We start from the raw sequence: 12060 nt of genomic DNA on the forward strand, positions 1-12060 counted from the left end.
AAAGATTAATTTGATTGATTGAGATGGTTTGGTGATCCTAAGAAACAAACAATTTATAGAGTAACTCATATATGGTAAATTTATTACGAGAAAGTTACATTTTCATATTTGTTGACTCGTTTGTTACTTATATATGACAAACGTTGAATTGAAAAGATGGAACTGTTTACACTTTCACAAACTGATACCTAATTCATGTTTTAGGCAAATAAATTTCTGTTTGGACTTTTAACGTTTTACTGAATCAGTTATTTATTCAGTGACTTAAATCTGTTGTATTTTTTCTTTTCTAACAGCAAAGTAAAGTGGACTTACAACCGCAGGCATAATGAAGACCCGACCTCTGCATCTCGACTTGGAAATTGGATTGATAAGACCATTCGGAATAAGCTGCTCCTCCTTTTGAACTCCAGTAACCACCGTTATGAAGACATCCTAGCTCTCTGGTTTTCCACTAGAACGTAAAGCTGTCGTCTTGTTTTTAACATTACTAAAGTCAATCATGTTACACTTGCTGTAAAGAACAGATTTTTTTGATGAATAAAATTTTACATTCATTAAAAAAAAAGTGGACTTATTTGATTGTCACAGAAAATGAAAAGCTGAAACATTCATCAATAATTAAACGTTTTAAAAGCATTGATTAATAATATCAGATGATTATTGCTTCCGTAAATAAGACCATTCTGGTACAATCATCAAACACCTGAAGGACAAACAATCTAAAACCAATAGTACTAGACTACTAGTAGTAGGAGCAGGACCCCAAACAGCCGAATAAACAAGAGAATTAAAATTTAGCATCTCTTTGATGAGTTTTGTGAAATATAGCTGTATGACTTTTAGCAAAGTTTCACATTTCAAAGTTTCAATAGATATACAATCAATAATATGTATCAGATAGAGAAGAAAATAGTCTTTCAAAAGATCCCAAAGATGAATGACCAAACCTACGATGCAAAAACCAAATTTGTTTTTCTGGACATGGTACTTCTGCAACATTGGCACCACTAGTATGAAAATAGTCTAGATACTATAAACCACGCCCAATGATCTCGTTGGAATGAAGTTCTGGTAAGTTTGTAACAAAACAGAAAAAAGAAGAGCTTAGTGAAGCAAATAAGTTGGGAATGGGTTTTACAAATAAACAAGTGGGCCTTGGTCATCACCTACTATTACAAGGGAACTCACATTACAAGAGTAGAAACATCCCACATCGCTCATCTAGGAAAAACAGTTATTTGTATATATAACGTTGAGAGAGCAACGTTGGTCACGACCTTACTTGAACAGGATCTGTTCTATAGGCTCGTACCTCTGTTTCCTTATTTCTAAAGAGACAGGCCCTTAACCCTGGTTGATGAACCCATGACCGTACGATCAGAGCGTGATTAACGGCTACGATCTGTCCTCGGACGCATCCGGTGCTGTAGAGGATCGTTACTCGGCTTGGTTCTACCTTGCCGAGGTGGTCGCACGGCGGTCTGACAGGTTCCTTTTTTATTTCAACACTCATGGTTTGTTTTGCTTTTTGTTCCACGCCATATGATCATCCTAGAAAAAGGTTAAGCAGCAAACCTCATCAACCTAGAGAATAATCGTCTTGATTTCTTAGGTGGATATGTCATATGTTTTAAGAGAATAATATTCTTTGTTAAATGTTAATGAAGATGTCTTCAAGATACAGAGCAAACGAGACGTCCAAAACTGAAAAGATAATAAAGATGCCATTAGGGCGAACTAGAATTTATTTCTTAATATTGTGTAGATAACAAAACGTAGAATAACCACTACATGTGATGTGAACAATATTTTCCCTGACTTGGTTAGAATAAACAAACTTTTCTTGAATATTAGAACTAGAAGCTATTATAAGCCTAATTTAATTATAGCTCTGATATCACATGTTCGCATTTGACCAAATCTTGTGATAACATTGAGATTAAAATATAGTCTTGAAGCTGAAGAAATATGCAGTAAAGCATCGGCACAAATTCATTATGTATCCCATCAAAGAAACAGTATAACTATCTTTATTTCAGCTGCTACAACCATAAACAGTTTAGCCACAATAACAACATTTGTTGCAGTTTTCTTCATTGACATTGAGGCTTTTTATTCCATGTCAATAGTGTAGTACCGTAGTAGCAAACAGAGTAACAACGACTAGAATTCTTGAGAGACTCTGATTGCGATGGTTTTGTTATCAAAAGAAACAAACAATTTACAGAGTAACTAAGGCTGAACGTATACGCTGTACAACTTATTATTACAAGAGTTTCAATTTAAGATTCGTCTGTTATATTAACCTAAGTAACAAAACCATAATGGACTTTATTTTAAATGAATAAGCCTATTTTTTTGGGTTAAATTAGCCCATTTATTGTTTTTTCTTATTGTATTGAATCCCACATCGAGAAGCTGATGAAGAAACTGAGTTATGTATATATGGCCACAAAGCAATGAAGATCACGACCTTACTTGAACAGGATCTATCGTATAGGTTCTGTTTCCTTGATTTCTAAGGAGACAGGCCCTTAAAACCTGGTTGATGAACCATGACCGTGCGACCAGAGCGTGATTGACGGCCACGACAGTCTTTGGACGCATCTGGTGCTGTAGAGGATCGTTACTCGGCTCGGTTACCTTTCTTATTGGGGTGCATGCATAAGTTGTCGGGGTGGTCTCACGGCGGTCTGACAGGTCCCCTTTTTTATTTAACTGTTACGTATAGTTTGTTCATTGCTATAGCTTCGATGTTCCTTTCAGTTACTCAAACTTGTGAGCTTTTGCAAAAAAAAGATGGTTTTAAGATAGATGAAAGTTGTAAGATTATGCTAGAAACTTGAAATCAAAAATATTACTGTAAATGATAAAAACTTCTAACAACCAAATCATACACGTGAATGAATATCTTCCATGACGTATTTGAATAGAGCAAAACTCTTGAATATTGCAAGTAGAAGCTGTAATATATAAGCCTAATGTAAAACAATTTTAATGATGTTTCTTTTAGCAGCTTCAGTGATGCGATTACATTCATTCTTGAGAAGAGGAGGGACGAACGGATTTAGCGGAAACATTTGTAGCCAACATTTCGCAGGTAGTAAAGTTAGCTCTAAGTTTTCAGATATCTCATTTGTTTTTCTTTAAATTAATATTAGTCTTAATATAATTTTTTAAAATTATTATTAGTCTTAATCTTAATACTAGGTTTTAGAGATCTTTAAACATAATTTTTAATTTTTATTATCAGTCTTAATGCTAGTTTTCAGAGATCCTTAAACTTTTTTTATTTTATTTGAAAGAAAGATATTTATTTAAATGTTGAGAATTATGTAAATCTTGTTTACGACAAATAAACTAGACATTCTAACTCCAAGGAGATTATAACATGTCGTAGATTTCAAGGTTAAGTTGCAGTTTAGCCAAACAAGCAATGGTAAATGAGTTGAGTACATGTGGAAGGGAGGGGTATATAACCACAAGAGTTTTACATGGAGCTGGCTCAATGAAGCCTAGTGAGCTCCTCCACCATTCTAAGCAATTCTTCAATTGGAACACCAATGTATATGGAAATATCCTCCTTCTTTTCCCGGCTCAGATCCAAGAACGACTCAATTAGATTCCCATCAATGATGTTACTACTAGCATGCATCACATTCTCTTTCCTCTTTGTGCCATAGTAGAATGTAGTGTGAAAGACATTTTCGCTCCTCTCCCAAAGCAGAATGACCTCCACAAATTGTAGCTCAGACCGCCAATACCGTCAATTCTCGCACTCATTCTACGCTGCATCTTCTTAAGGAAGGCAAACTGCTTTCTAGGCAGTGAAGCAATAACTCCAACCATCCCACTGCTAGTGCTAAAGATACTGGTAGGTACTCGACCACTTTATGCGTCTAACAACACCCTTCCATGGCAGAATCTATTCACAGTCGAGTGTCTGAATCGCAATAATTTTATTTATACATATTGATTCCAAATGAAGTCATCTATATATACATTATTAAAGTATATTTTTGAAAAATATTTTGGAGTTCTAAACTATTTACATGCATGCCATTGTCTTTAAAAAATTAAAAATTAAAAACTAAAAAAATATATATTACAAAACCAAAACTCACAGCCGAGATTTGCTATATTCCTTTCTCACAAATCTCTAATTTCCCTCTTGGAAATAACCTAACAACTAATCAATAAATACTCTACATACAATTTTTTTTTTCCAAAATAACTAATTATCACAACCAATATTTGCGTAATTACTCTCCGTAATATCTCTAACTAAGCTGATTTTAGAAACAACCTAATTACGATTCACATGTAATTACTCTAGGTATTCAATTTCAAAATTCCATCTCAAAGATCTCCCCCTCCAATATCTGTACAAAATCAAAATAAAAAAACAAAGTAAAATGCGTAATAATATGTAATTCCTAGCTTCCCCTATCTATTAATAGAGAAGCATTTTGTGAAAAAGCTGACGTATCACCGCTAGAGAACTCGAGACACATTTTTAATAATTTGTTTTTATTAGTTAATATTATTTGCAAATTACACCATTATATATTTCATTAAAAAGTAAATTAAAAAAATTTCTTATTTTCCAAATTAAATGACGTCCACCTCTTTTTGTAACATATTTTTATAAATATTTCAAAAATAACTTATAAAATCTAATGTCTAATTTAATAAGTAAAAATACTCATATCTTTACATTAAAATACCAAAAATACATTCTTTAAAATACAAAAATAATTATATTTTTATACTTCTTAGTATTTTATATATAACTATAACTTATTATTTAATATTAATATTTAACAATTATGTAATATAAATTGCTATGGAATTTTTTTAATAAAACAGAAGAAATGATTAATTAAAGAACAAATTCAGTTTGTTGTTTTATGAAGAAGTATCTTTACTATATTAATTTGGAAGTACACAATATTAAATATAGTCTATATCATTACAAATTAACCTAATTTTATTTTCATTAAAAGTATTAATGTTTAATCAGATTTACAACCAATTGTAATAATTATTCAAATAACCAAATAAGAAAAATAATTTTTCTTAACACATTTATGATATATTGGATTGAACCCTAAATCTTTTTCCAAAAAACCATTTAACATACCGTTATTAAAATCATTTTTCATAAGTAAACCATAATTATAATTTTCTAACAAAATTTGGATTTATAATCATTATTAATTAAATTATACTTATTACACACTATTTCCTTACAAATGAGAGAAGATTTGTGGATTTGTATTTAGAGATGGTGGAGAATTTGACTTTCAATTTTGATCAGAGAAAAATAGTTTATTGGTAAATTCTAATTTTCAAGTTAATTTGATATTTTTATAGAATATGATAAATATTTAACATATAAAAAAAATTTACCGAAAGTGCTCTAATGTTTTTTTTTTAAATAAATATATTTCACATATTTATAGCAGACCACATGTTAGATGTAATGAGTTATATAATAAAATGAGTTATTATCTTTATAACGGATGACATGCTAAATATAAAATATGAAGATTATATGATTATGCTGTTTAAAAACTAATAAAAATATCAAAAACTAATTTAAGATATAAAAAATATACATAATTTTTGTATAAAATAAAGTTCAACCCGAGCAATAGTACGGGTACTGATCTAGTAATATATTGCGGAACGGAATAAACAGAACAATGCAGAACAGAATAAACAGTTTTTAAGGAATGAAAAGAAAATCTGCAGAGAAAAAACAAAATAGTAAATGGTAACCAAACAATATTTAGTTGGGATGTTTAAGTTTTACCAATAAAATATACATAAGTAATTTAAATTAATGTTTATTTACATACATTTTAATTGATGTGATCATGTTAAGAGTATTTTTGGTGACTTTTAACTTTAAAGCTTCCCTAAAATATTGGTTCAATCTACAGCGAACAAGAGAAGTTTGAGACTTGAAAGATCATACATTCAAAGGCTTAATAGTTCCGTGGGTCTATGAGAAACAATAAAGTTAAAGAGCTGATGAATATGTCAGCAAGAAATACGCACCATAAAGAACCATTGATTACTGTAAGAGTATAATCTATGTGGGACGAGATCAACTTACATATTGTACGTCTTTTGTTACTTCAACATTGCTCCATATTGACAATTCATTCCATAGCGTAATCTGTTGAACTCTCCGGTTTAGACTTACATGAAATCTCCGGTTTAAGGAAATCACCTTTCTATATCTTTTGTTTAGTTGCTTTCTCCTACGTGGCAGATCAATAAAGTTTTGATGGGCTTTACAAATAAACAAGCGGCGGCCCAAATTCTGCTGAAAAAGACCCATGATAGATTTTTCCCTTACATAGTTGACGTCTCACATCCCACATCGGTCTCAAAACTCAGGAACAGTGAGATAGTATAAATGATGACCTACGAGCTGAGCTTAAGATTCACGGAGCCGAAAATGCTTTGCAACACTTACGTCCAATATCACTAAACTTTCTAGTGAATACCGATTTGAATATTTCAGCCACACAACCTTCGACACTAGAGAGTGATGACCAGCATTTTGTGATATCAACCAGAGAACCAGGAAGAGAAAATCCAGGAACAATAAAGAGTTTAGATGTTGCAAGTGAGGGAGCAGCTGCGTTGATGCGAGAACAATCATCCTTGAGAAGAGGAGGGAAGAAAGAATTCAATGGAAACATTTTGGCCAACACTTTGCATCTATTTCGGTAAACGCCTTGCAGCATGTCCGTCCAACATTTTCAAACTTGCCAGTAAAAGCAGATTTGAAGATTTCAGTTTCGCAACCTCGAATTCTGAGAAGGGACGACCCTAGTAATGCAGATGACACATGGGAAACGATTAGCACCGAGTCGAAAATTTATAAATCGGCAGTTGAACCAGATAACCATTCGGTTTAAGATTTAGATCAATCGAAACTCTGGTTTAGTTGCTTTCTCTTACGTAACAGATCAATAATATTGAGCAATAAAATTATGATGGGCTTACAAAAAAACAAGTTATGGCCCATATCTGCTAAATAAGCCTAAGAAGTCTTTTCTTAACTGAACTGTGACATCCCACATCGGTTACAAGAGTCAGGAACAGTAAGTGAACTGGAGTATAAATAAAGAAGCAAGAGCTGGCTACTGAGATTCACGGAGCCGTGCAGTGAAGGCAAAGCGAACTATTCTTTCGCCTTTTACTAAAGAATACCGTGTCTTCTCTGCATTTAAGCGGCATACGCCTATTTTTGGAAAGGGTTTGTTTACAAAAGTAAACCCTCCATCAAACCATGAGTTTAAAAATTGGATGTTATTAGTAGTTTAGTACTTGGTTGTTTTAGTGACTCATCTGCAAAAAGTCTTTCAGCCAAGAAGAAAGATAAAAGAAGCCTTGTAAAAAAACTAGTAAGTTAACGTGGATATTTCGTTTTTTTTTTGGTAAGAAGAAAACAACATACGAATATAGATTATAAAATTATCAAAAATATAACTATAAATATCTTATTATATAAAGTTAAGTTTTGAAAGTTAGTATTCTGACATGTGTCAAGTTATCAATCTTAGATTTTGACATATGTAAAAATAAAATATTTTGTTATAAAAAATATTAATGTAACAAAATAATTATCAAAAATTATAAAAATTATAAAAAATTATAAAGTTTTTTTTAAATGATTATAAGAAGATTATATATATATATCATGAAATCCGAAATTATAATATTATTTACTTATTTTTAATTTTAAATTATTAATTCTACAAAAAAAATAGAAAAAGGGATTAAGGAAAATATACAGTTAATTATTAATTCTAAATTTTGTGAATACTCACTTCTATGCAAACATAAATCTTCTTATATTTAAATAATTTATTAAAAAACATTGCTTTCAACTTTGTTTAATTGAGACATTTTTATAATGAGAAGGTAAATTTTTCTTATTTTTTAAAACCAAATTTTCTCCTACTTTTTCCTTTTTCAGTTGGGAATATGTAAAATTAATATGTTGACCCCAAAAAAGATTAATATATGCGTCTTCTTTTCCAAATAATGTATTTTAAAATTTATTGTAGTATTTTCAGATTGTTTTATTTAATTTATATTTTCATCTTAAAATTATTTAGGATTCATATATTACCGTGCTTATAATTTTTTATTGTTTCTTTAATTATGTCAAATTAATTTTCTTCTAATTTTTTAACCTTGATTAGTTGGTCATAAACCCTTTTTTTTTTTTTTTTGCAAACATAATTGTTACCATTATTCATTCATTCCCAAAGGGAGATAACGAATAGAAGCGCATCAACCTAATGGATGGATAAAATATGCTAATCAAACACAAGCTTACAACAAATATGAATTGATAGATTGGAAAAACATAAATCGTTTTTGATAGATGCATAGGAGCTCAAAGACTGTGACATCCTGGTTTGCAGAAAAGTCTAAAATAATTGATTTGGCTACATCACCAAAATGCACTTATTTTTTCAGTTATGGTCCTGAGAGAACTTCATGATAGGTGACCTTCCTAGAAGTGATTGTCAAAACTGTGTGAGTGAGGACAAAACACATGAAAATATCATTTGTTGATTTGTAAGATCGCTAAACAAGTTCTTAAAGCCTCCTAGACATAACAAACCGGCCATCGAATATGGATGGGTCTACGGGCCGGGAATAGATGTAGGGCCCATTTAGGAAGGTGGGTCCATAGACTGAGAGTGAACATGGGCTCACTAAGCAAGGTGGCGGTTGAGGCGTTACAGAGACAGATGATACATCATGGTGTGTCAAAAGACACTTCCACGAATACATTGAGAAATTTAACATTAGTTACTATCAAAAGATTTTGTGACGTTAGAGTTTTACTTTCATTGGTTGTTGGAGCAAGCTATTTTGAGATAGCAAAAAGACGTGAACATGTTCTCTTCACACAAGAGGAGGGCAGAACCGAGGTTCTTTCTATGGTGGAGAAGGTTGGACAAAAAGTTATTTCCCCAAAGAAGGAAGGTGGACACAAGGTTATCTCCCCAAGGGAGGAAGGCAGAGCCAAGGTTCTCTCCATGGTGGAGGAGGTTGGGTGTAAGGTTCCCTCCATAAGGGATAAGGGCGGAGCTGAGGTTTTCTCCTTGGTAGTCATACATTATTGTGATGATAGGAAAAACGGCTTTTTCATACCCCGACAATAGTCCTGTGTTGAATTCATACATTTGACTATTGATCTGGCCTAAACATACATTATGTTTATAAATATTTGAATTCCGTACCCCAACTTCGAAATCAATACTCCAAGTATAATTGTTGTGCCATAACATACAAAAATGTGTTTATCGACTAACTCTGTTAAGCTTCCGTTTAACCGTTCTGACGTGGATTCCACGTGTGCGCAGCGATTCAAACGACGTCGTTTTGGCTAAACAAAGAAACTAAAATTTCGACCAAAACGACGTCGTTTTGGTCAATTTCTCTCACAAAATCTCTCTTCCTCTATCCCGAAACTTTCTCACGGCAGAGGAACCCTAAAATTTGGGCGTTTTCAATTTCGAGTCGATTTGAAAGAGCTGCCTAAACACTTATTTTGGGCTGCCTAAACTACTTCAGATCAGACTCAAAAATTAAAAATGCCCAAATTCTAGGGTTCCTACCTGCGAGAGAGAGTTTCGGGAGAGAGGAAGAGAGATTTTGTGAGAGAAATAAAAAACGACGTCTTTTTGGTCAAAATTTTAGTTTCTCTGTTTAGCCAAAACGACGTCGTTTGGATCGCTGCGCACACGTGGAATCCACGTCAGAACGGTTAAACAGAAGCTTAACAGAGTTAGTCGATAAACACGTTTTTGTATGTTATGGCACAACAATTATACTTGGGTTATTGATTTCAAAGTTGGGGTACGGAATTCAAATATTCATAAACATAATGTATGTTTAGGCCAGATCAATAGTCAAATATATGAATTCAACACAGGGCTATTGTCGGGGTATGAAAAAGCCGTTTTTCCTTGTGATGATACATTATTGATACCTATAATTTATTTTATATTACATAATTACAAAATATATTTTTATTCAAAATATTTTTTGAGCTAATAATTTTAGTAATTAAAAAACTATGTAGAAGTGAAGTAAATAGTTGGCTTAATGTATTTATATAGATATTTTCTAGGTGGGTGATAAAAATATATTTGTAACATAGAGTATATATTTAGGTGTAAAAAATACACTTTTAATGGTAACATACATAAAATATTTATAAATAGATATAAATCAGTGTATTAAAAAAAATTATAAATAAATTTTAATATAATTTATAAAACTTTGATGTGCGGATCCTCATCTAGTAAATATATATTTTAGAAACAACTACAAATTCAAAGAGTTCGGTGTTTAAAATAATAAATGCACGCTGACCCTGAAAAATATGGGGCCCAAGCAAAACAAAATAATATAATGGGGTGTAATGGATAAATTTTAGAAATAAAGACCAAATATTGAAATTTCAGAGAAATGGGTAGGGCCATTGCAAGTTTGCAACAATGTTCGTTTTACACGGTTACACTCTTATTTGTTATTTCCATTATTGACACCGAACTCTTTGAATTTGAAGAGTCGGAAGCTTAAACCCATCGAGTTCGTCTTATTATAGTTTTTTTTGAACTCAATGCTGCTTCACTTCATGCTTTCTCTATCTGATTTTGATACATTCTCGGATTTTCAATTCCTCATGGAGTAATTTCAGTTTATCCGCTTCAATTATAGACACGTTTGTTTATCCGCTTCAATTCCTCGTGGAGTAATTTCTTTAGCAGTTAGGATGTGAGTACTAAAGAATCGTTTTTTTTTTTTTTCTTGTTAAAGTTTCATCGATTTGAGAATACAAATATAGCTGCTACATCTACCAATCTGATTTCACGACTATCAAGCCATGTGTAAGTAAAATTGGAGAATTTTTGCTATTGTTGCATTTATCCGTACGTCCGGAAGCACATGTTACTACTCTTCACTAATTTTGTTATCTTGGTGGAAAAATTTGGTTATTAGTTTGCTGCTCTCTAGAACGCATATCACTTAATTGTTTGATCTGATCTGAAATGCGATCGATCTGGATGCAGGTAATTGTTAAATCCAACACGTTTGTTTTCGGTTTTACAGAACCCTGTGCCGGCATGAAAACGTAATTGTCTTTACTTCTGCATGGTTGCCATCACCAGCTCAGTGTCTTGCACCTGAAGGTAAGAATAAATTGATTTCCAAGACTTAATAAGTTTTGGTTTATTAGAGTTTTTGTTCAAATAACCATCACTAACTTACTGATGGTTGTTATTGTTGCTGTTATTGTAATTTCATGTTATCTATTCACTAAACTCAGCATATATATGGCTCTATGCATCTATTGATATCCTTACTTAGATGAAACACTACAAAGTTAGAGCTATGGCTGATATAGTTATCAATCATCGTGTTGGGACAACGAGAGAGGACATGGTGGAATGTATGACTTATGATGGAATTTTCTTACCGTGGCCGTGACGTAATCTTACCGGAGGACTGGTGAGTGATGATTATATTACATGTTTTATTGATTGGTATCATTATGTTCTGACAGCTAGAAAGTTTTCCACTAAAACAGTGTAACCGAAACACGAGTTCCAAATCACACTCACCATTTTGTTAGGAAAAGATATAATCGAGTGGCTTCGTAGGCTGCGCAACACTGTCTAGCGATTTTAAAAGCTGAATCTAACTTAAACGCAGCCATTGTTGGTGAGAAACTGTGTATGCAACTCGGAGACGGCTCTTGGTCTCCTTCGGTAGGGACTGGACTCTTGCAACAAGTGGCCATCGCTATGCCGTCTGGCACAAGTAATCTTGATGTGTCTATCTAGCTTCCTGATCAAAGCTTCCTATCGATGTTAAAGGTTCTGGTCTTCAGAGTCTAGTATTATATGTAACTCACCTGTACCGGGTTTTACAATAAATGTTAAGCACTTAGTCTTCATGACGTAAGATTTTGTAGGATATATATATATATATATATATATATAT

Source organism: Camelina sativa, chromosome 2 (assembly GCF_000633955.1).
Source record: "Camelina sativa cultivar DH55 chromosome 2, Cs, whole genome shotgun sequence".
Lineage (NCBI taxonomy): Eukaryota > Viridiplantae > Streptophyta > Magnoliopsida > Brassicales > Brassicaceae > Camelina > Camelina sativa.